We start from the raw sequence: 9,078 nt of genomic DNA, 5'->3' as shown, positions 1-9,078 counted from the left end.
AGGGCCCTCCTACCTCCATGTTGGTTTGTATCTACCTAGTTTGTTTAATCACTGTTGTTTCCAATTGTAAAGCGCAATGGAATATGCTGCGCTATATAAGAAACTAAATAAATAAGACAGCATGTTTATGCACCCCTACAGTTATCAACATACAAATGCTAATGGGTCCATACATAAGTGGGGGGAGAACAGGTCATTGAAAAAAAAAACATAAAACATTCCTAAAAAGATGGATTACAGTTTATTTCCGCATTCCCATAAATTATTAAATAAAGTGGAGGAAAAACAGCATTTAGGACATTGACCTGATTCCTCCTCGACTGTGTGACTCCATTGAGCTTGTTATACATAGAGACAGAGACAGAGAGAGATAGTCCCACATAATCAAATGTAATGCCTTTTCAGCATTTAATGATAAGAGTACCGTATCTGTTTGAAACCAGGAGGACTCCCACCATTGTTGCACTGTAAGTACCTTCCTAAGGTTGACGACTGAATGTCAGCCCTAAATAAAGCCAGTCTCATTGGGATGTATTACACACATGTGTGTGCACACAAACATTTATATATATATATATATATATATATATATATATATATATAGGCAGCAAAAGAGAAGAAAAAGGTGCGCTCCATAGTGCATTAAAAGAGACAATTTTATTGAGGAAATAAAAATTCCCGGGTACAGCAATATAAAAGCCTCGTAAAAAACCTCGCATCCACTTGGATTGAATGAAAGAATGCCTTGGAGTGTGTTCCTCAAATAGACCAGGACGGTTTAACATCTTTTCCTTTTACAGATGCCTGGACCTCTATACAGCCTAGCGCTCCCGTTGATAATTATGATACTTACTCTTTTATATTAGCATTAACCATCCAGCTATGACAGTTTTGGCCGTGTCGGTCACTGCCAACTGAACAACGGACGCTATGCTGCACACTGCTTACAAATCTAGCTGACCAGCAATTCAGGACGCTAAGATATATTTAGAATATCCCCAGCACTGCTTTTTAATCTTCTACGTTATAATACATTTATTTGTCACAGCACTGTATTTCTCTTCATTATGTTTACGCTTGCACGTTTTCTTGTATACCCAGGTTGCCTTGGTTACCCAGGTCGCGTGTGTGCGGCGGAAGAACCGGAAGCGCTACACCAGCGTCTTCCTGTGAGACGCCGGCCACGGACGTGGGAGACGGGCTCCCGCCTCAGCCTTCTCTGACCCTATATAGGTAAGAGACCTTACATTTCACATTGTTGTTGTACTTTCTGCACCTTGAAAACGGGGCTTGACCCCGAAACGTCGGTCACTTTTTTGCACTTGAAAATGCTTTTATAAAAGATAATTTTTTTCATCAAGCCTGCGAGTGCCGCTATTTCTTTACCTCCTATATATATATATATATATATATATATATATATATAGGCAGCAAAAGAGAAGAAAAAGGTGCGCTCCATAGTGCATTAAAAGAGACAATTTTATTGAGGAAATAAAAATTCCCGGGTACAGCAATATAAAAGCCTCGTACCAAGTATCAAAGCTCTGTGGCTTTTAGGCTTTTATATTGCTGTACCCGGGAATTTTTATTTGCTCAATAAAATTGTCTCTTTTAATGCACTATGGAGCGCACCTTTTTCTTTTCTTTTGCTGCCTAGAAAAATTTCCTCTGTGGATCCCAGAGGCTCCGTTCAGGAAAAGGTTGCTGCTGGGACGCATTGGTCCTTCCCTGTGTTTATAAATACCCCAAGTGAACTGTTTGGAGGTCTCACTATACTGGACTCATTCATACCCATAATTGGCGCATGGTGCACCGTCTGTGAAAATATATATATATATATATACGCACACACACACACTCAGCACACATCCCGCACACATCACATCGCAAAGTACAAAATGTATGTGCAGCACAGCGAAAATTGGCTCCTGATTGGCCGCTAGGTGGCCAGTCTTGCATTTTGGGGAAGGAGTGGAGAATGTAAATAACATTCTCCACTCTTTACATTGGCTTCAGGTCAGCGTTTTTAATTTTTTTATGTCCGGGGATGCCTACTTGGAACGAAGAGGACGCTATCCACGACGGTGGATCCGGTGAGTATAATTTTCTTTTGGCAGGTACCCTGTGGATTTTCTACTGGAAAAGACCGATCCTTTGGGTCAAGGTAGATGAGTATACTCACACTCTCTGAGGAAATCGCTGAAACCGTACGGAGGTGGGGAAACGCGTTAGGCTTATTCCTTTATACTTAAGAACAGAATTTATTATTATTTATTCAGCATTTCCATAACCATTCCTTGTTTGGATCCGCGGACTCTGTAGATAGCTGTCATTATGTCTCCAAGCGCCAGCAGCGGGGAGACATGGAGAGCTGATATTCACCTAAAAGTCAGAAGGAAATAAAACAGGTATCTGTAGTAATTATAGCAAGACTGAACTTTATTCTGTTCTGCATACTAATTCATATGATATTCATACCATCTTTATCATTTCTGGATTACATATTTGTGCGATACTGGACAGTGGACAGTACTAAAATTAATAACAGAGTAACTGTATAATTCACCTGGACTGTATAACTCACTTGACAGCTAACTACATAAAGGACTGGCTGCTAATCGGACTATGGTGAATGAACCCCATATGGTTAAAGTGAAGTGTATGCATTTGCCAGGCAACGATTTTATTCATTTTATTTTCTATTGTGCATTTTTTACTGTGTGTTTTTTTTTCAAATATGTTTTATTGATCCTCACCAATCACATAATGTTATTGTCTGTTTTTGATTATATATTTTTCTTTGGTACTTTATTATTGATTATACTGTACAATGTTATTGCTTTCATTGTCTAAAGATTAATTGATACTTGTTTAGTTTCACGGCGGCCGATATATCAGATGCGATATCGGCTGATATATCGGCCGATCCGATGCGATCCGATGCCATTTTTTACCTGTTCATAACCCCACTATCCAGTACGCATGGAGTTGATTTTATATAGTGTGGTGAGCACAGTAATCCTTGCGGGGCTCTCTATGCTCGCCATGCTTCGGGCTCGGTGGCTCGCTGGGCTCGCCACACTATATATAATCAACTCCATGTGTAATGGATAGTGGGGTTATGAACAGGTAAAAAATCGCATCGGATCAGCCGATATATCGGCCGATATCACATCCAATATATCGGCCGCCTTGTACTGATTAATTGTATTTATTTTATTGATATATTAAATAATATCAACCTAACCCTCTGCGCTGGTACATATACTTTTTTCATTTTTTGTTTTATCAGGTTTTGGGATTGAGCACCCTATTGTACTCCAGCTGCAGGGGATTAGGGTTCACTGATTTATACAACTGAGTGCTGGATACTAAGTGCTAAACTATTTTTCTATTTAGGTGTGTATAAGTATGAATGGGCACCTTACTGTGTCATAAAGTTGTATTTTTCTGGTGTGTGTGTGTTTTTTGGGTTATTGGTTCTGCTGTGGAACTTATACCCCTTTCAGACCGCACTTTTTACCCGTTATTTTGCCATTTTTTTTAACGTTTTAAAACGGTAATTTGTGCAGTCTGAAAGGTGCAGAGTGAATTTACCGGTTCTATTTCTAAATGGTAATAAAGCAGGGTCCTACCCGTTTCAGAACCGTTTTTTTTCATCCACTGTTTTCTATGGGTTTAAATGGGTTCAGTGTTGTGAAGGAACAAAAACTGCACTGAAATACCGTTTGGACCACTTTATTCGGGGGTCTCCACTCCCCCAAGGTCCATGCCCTGGCTGACCGGTCAGGGGGATAATGCTTTGGTATGGGGAAATAATATAGTTTCCTCCAGCTGTGGCATTACCCTGCTTTTTTTACACCCAGGGCTAGTTTTGCCATGGGGGGTGGGACCCTACGGCATTTTTTTAAATTATTTTTAAAAATTTCACACTGAAGCCTGCACGGATCCTTGCTGCTGCCAAATCATATTTGTATTTGGTGGCCATACTGTATATACGGCCACCAAATACGAATACAAATGGTAAAAAATACTTCCACCTACGCCATCGGGAAATATGAAACCCGTAAATATGGCAGATTAAGGTACTTGTGTAGTTTCACGGTGCCAGCATGGCTACTTCCGGGTGTACGCTCGCCACGAAATATGTCCAAAAAAGTAACTTAACTCCATGCCAACATGGATAGTTCATACCTCCACTATCCATGTTGGCATGGCGCCGTGAAACTACACAAGTACCCAGATTAATAATATTTTTCCAAGAATACGGACAATGCCAGTCATATGGAGTTGTACCTGGCATCGGCTGTATTCGTATTTTTTAATAAATTTTCCCCATTGCTCTTAAGGCTGCAGTATGAACAGCATTGGCTGACTGGCGGTTTTGTATTGGAGCTGGACTCCAGAGCTCTGGATGTAGCAGTTTGTAAAGCTTAAATTGGATGACGTGTTTGTCTTGCAGATGGGGACTCCGTGGCACTGGACGCTGCATATCTAGCAGCATCAGTAGATTGGCAAGCTAGTCTTTTATTGAGTGATTCTGTATACTTTTGTGTCCTCAAAATTGGGAAATGCCACACTGAAGGTGTGGCTGGCCCAAGAAGGGTCGGAGCTACACATAAGGTGGGTGTAGCCTCATACAGATGAGGCGTGGTCTATCGCCATACCCCCAAAAAAAGAACAGAAAGGAGCCCTCTCACAAATCACTCCACTTTGGACAGAGGAGGTGTGGTCTAGCACCACGACCCCAAAAAAGAACAGAAAGGAGTCATCTCACAAATTGCCCCATGTATATACCCGCTGGCTCAGATCTTGTGTTTACGCAGTCAAAATCTAGTTAGATCGCTTAGCAAGTGAGTTCAAACCGTCTGTACAGAAATAGCGATAGCGATTTACTATTTAAAATAACTTTTTTATTTGCTTAGCACAAATTGCAATCGTGTGTGTGTGTGCGCCCGTAACACATGTTTACTAATAGATACTAGAGTTTGACATTGTAACGCGCATATTATTTATAAGTAGCAATGTAAATATTTACTGGGGTTTATTGCAATAGTTTTAAACAATAAACAGTGTTCTAGCAGCCTGGATTAAAGGTATGTACTAGGAGCTTGACAAGTGAACGCATAGTATTGACATCATTCCACTATGTGAAGGAGACCTTATTCTTGTAAATAGTGCTTTTGTTATACGTACTTTGGCATAATTAGGCAGTCAGTCAAGTCTTAGCGAGAGGAATGCTGAACATGCCATTTTGGATACAGTTCACTTCTTAGGAAATAGGACTCATTTAATATGCACATACAGTACTTGTTACTTTGACAGATTTTTAATTGTTTCTACATCAAGGCCATCTAGTGGAGTATCTCGGAATAACATGACCTCTTTTTATCATTCAGTCTACTGTAACATATTTAATTATTTATTTAGAGTTTCTTATATAGCGCAGCAGATTCAATTGCGCTTTACAATTGTAGACAGTGATAAAACAAACTGGGTAACAACAGACAGACTTGGAGGTAAGAGGGCCCTGCTGCAAGCTTACGATCTATCGAGACACAATGGCACCAGTAATAGCATAGCAGTCCCACCAAGTTGCAAGTCCAGAAGAAAAGCTATATAATACACAGGTGTCTCAGAGGATTAAGTGTGTGGTACTTAAATATGAAGAGGTGAGTTTTCAGGAAAGTCTTATTGTGCATGGAAGGGCATTCAATGAAAGTCCTGTAATAGTGAATGGGAGCTAGTGATCCATGCAGAAGAGAGACACAGATTTTGTGCAGAGCGGAGTGGTTGAGATGGGAGATATTTTGAGATAAGTAAAGAGATATATGCTGGTGCAGTATGGTTAATAGCTCTATATTTAAGTAGAAGTATTTTATATTGAATACGGTAAGATACAGGCAAACAATGGAAGGACTGGCACAGCGGATCAGCAGACGATGAGCATCTTGCTAGGAAGATCAGCCTAGCAGCAGCATTTAGAATGGATTGCAGTGGCGAGAGTCTGTTCTTGGAAATACCAGTTAGAAGACTATTGCAATAATCAATGTGGGATATAATGAGTGCATGGATAAGAGATTTAGTAGTGTCTTGAGTGAGATAGGGTCGTATTTTGGATATGTTTTTTAGATGCATGTAACATGATTTGGTGACAGATTGAATGTCTCAGGGCCAAATTAACAATTGGGTTGATAGCATTACAGCTTCAGGCCCCAACATATAAATTAGAGATGTGTGGCGGCCACTTTTTCGGGTTTTGGTTTTGGTTTTGGATCTGGATCTCCCTTCGTGTTTTGGATCTGGATTGGTTTTGGCAAAACCACCCTTGCGGGTTTTGGTTTTGGTTTTGGATCTGGATTTATTTTGAAAAATGCAAAAAAATTGCTAAAATAATAGTTTTCAGGCCTGTTTTTGCCCCTAAAGTGTTATTAAGCTCAATAACATTAGTTTCCACTCATTTCTAGACAATTTTGATCACTTCACAGCTCACAAAATCGTTTTCATTTACTGTAGTAGGGCCATAAGGTTATCCCGAGGTAGCTGGATGACTAAGCTAGGCGACAGCAGTGGGCATCACATACATGTGGACCTTACACTTCCAACCTGGCACATGTCGGAAGCAGAGCAGCACTACAGGGGCAGACATTGTGGCAGTTTAATAACCCCCCCCCCCCTTTGTAGCTGCACTCCTCTTTTAGAACCTCCACACCATTAGCAAGAGAAGAGAACATTTGATTAGTTTAATATCTAACAAGACCCCTATCTCCTTATCAAACTTGATCAGACAGGCTAGGCGTACGTTTTCCATTTCCTCCCTCACCACTTCACCACATTACATGTGTTCCTCCCGAAGGCACGCACTTGGTCTAGTACACTGACCATCAGCAGCTGTTGGGACTACTTCTTCCCAAACATTTATCAATCCATCCATACTATCCCAAAAGGAGGATATACTCTGGATGTCACTGATTACATCTATTCTTCCCCAATAGAGAAGGACCGATCTTCGTTCAAAGCTATACTAGTAGCTGCGCTCCTCTGGTAGAAGATCCAATCAAGTACCAAAACCCCTGTTTGGCTTGATTGAGCACTCTTCCTCATGTTCAGCCAAGGAGCAGTGGGTGATTCGTGCAGCACTTATTTAGTCTACAAGGTAGTATCTGATTATATCAGTTTAATATCTAACAAGACCCCTATCTGGCGTGAGGTCACGTGGTTTGTGAAGATACCTCCTTATCAAACTTGATCAGACAGGCTAGGCGTACGTTTTCCATTTCCTCCCTCACCACTTCACCACATTACATGTGTTCCTCCCGAAGGCACGCACTTGTTCTAGTACACTGACCATCAGCAGCTGTTGGGACTACTTCTTCCCAAACATTTATCAATCCATCCATACTATCCCAAAGGGAGGATATACTCTGGATGTCACTGATGACATCTATTCTTCCCCAATAGAGAAGGACCGATCTTCGTTCAAAGCTATACTAGTAGCTGCGCTCCTCTGGTAGAAGATCCAATCAAGTACCAAAACCCCTGTTTGGCTTGATTGAGCACTCTTCCTCATGTTCAGCCAAGGAGCAGTGGACGTTTCGTGCAGCACTTATTTAGTCTGCAAGGTAGTATCTGATTATATCAGTTTAATATCTAACAAGACCCCTATCTGGCGTGAGGCCACGTGGTTTCTGAACGCTGGGAGCATTACCAGTTGCCTCCTCATCCATCACCTAATGGGTGGAGGGGGGTGGGGTAATTGGTGGCAGGGGTGGGGTAATTGGTGGCCTCCACCTCTCTAGGACCCCAGGTTAGGAGATCCCTATATAGGTCTACCCTTATAGACCGCTATCTATGTAGTAGGGTCAATTAGTCTGCTACATCTGTCACCCAATTCACCGCTAAGGTTAATTTCTTTGAGCTGGCTGGCTAGGTGTGTTTTCCCTTACCTCCCTCACCACTTTACCAAATAACGTGTGTTCCTCCCGAAGCCACGCACTCGGTCTAGGAATGAATAAGACCATGGATGTCCCTGAGGACATGTTTTCATCCATTATGGATGGGGTGGAGAGCGAATCACCCATCTCCCCACCATTCATCCATCAAAGATTTAAAAATTTATGACGCTACAAAGAGCCAACAAATGACGCAGAAAGAGGTGCAAGAAAAAGATTTGCTGGTGCCCTGCCACCCAGCCATCCATCCATCCGGGACATCCTATCCAAAAAGTACGATAGGAAGGGATAAGACCATGGATGTCCATGAGGACATATTTTCATCCATAATAGATGATGTGGAGAAAGACACCACCCATCTCCCCACCATTCATCCATCAAAGATTTAAAAATTTATGACGCTACAAAGAGCAAACAAATGACGCAGAAAGAGGTGCAAGAAAAAGATTTGCTGGCACCCTGCCACCCAGCCATCCATCCATCCATCCGGGACATCCTATCCAAAATGTACGATAGGAAGGGATAAGACCATGGATGTCCATGAGGACATATTTTCATCCATAATAGATGATGTGGAGAAAGACACCACCCATCTCCCCACCATTCATCCATCAAAGATTTAAAAATTTAGGACGCTACAAAGAGCCAACAAATGACGCAGAAAGAGGTGCAAGAAAAAGATTTGCTGGGGCCCTGCCACCCAGCCATCCATCCATCACAATCCCATCCAAAAAGTATGATAGGAAGGGATAAGACCATGGATGTCCATGAGGACATATTTTCATCCATAATGGATGATGTGGAGCCCCTGTGTGTGAGCACTGCAGCACTGAGTTAGTTAAATCACAAAAAAAAACACAGGGCTTAGGGATAAATAAATAACATCAGGGCACGGGCCACAGGACAGCCCCTGGACAGTGGACACTGCAGCCCCTGCGTGTGAGCACTGCAGCACGACACAGGATATATGTCGTCACACTGGACACAGGATATATGTCGTCACACTTGACACAGGATATGTCGTCAGTCGTCACACAGGACAGGACACAGGATATATGTCGTGAGTGACTTGTGACACTGGACAATGGATAAGATATAGGCCGTCACACTGGACACAGCCCCTTGT

Source organism: Crinia signifera, chromosome 7 (assembly GCF_055691185.1).
Source record: "Crinia signifera chromosome 7, ASM5569118v1, whole genome shotgun sequence".
Taxonomy (NCBI): Eukaryota; Metazoa; Chordata; class Amphibia; order Anura; family Myobatrachidae; genus Crinia; species Crinia signifera.
The sequence above is the reverse complement of the archived record's forward strand: the minus strand, read 5'-3'. Positions refer to the sequence as shown.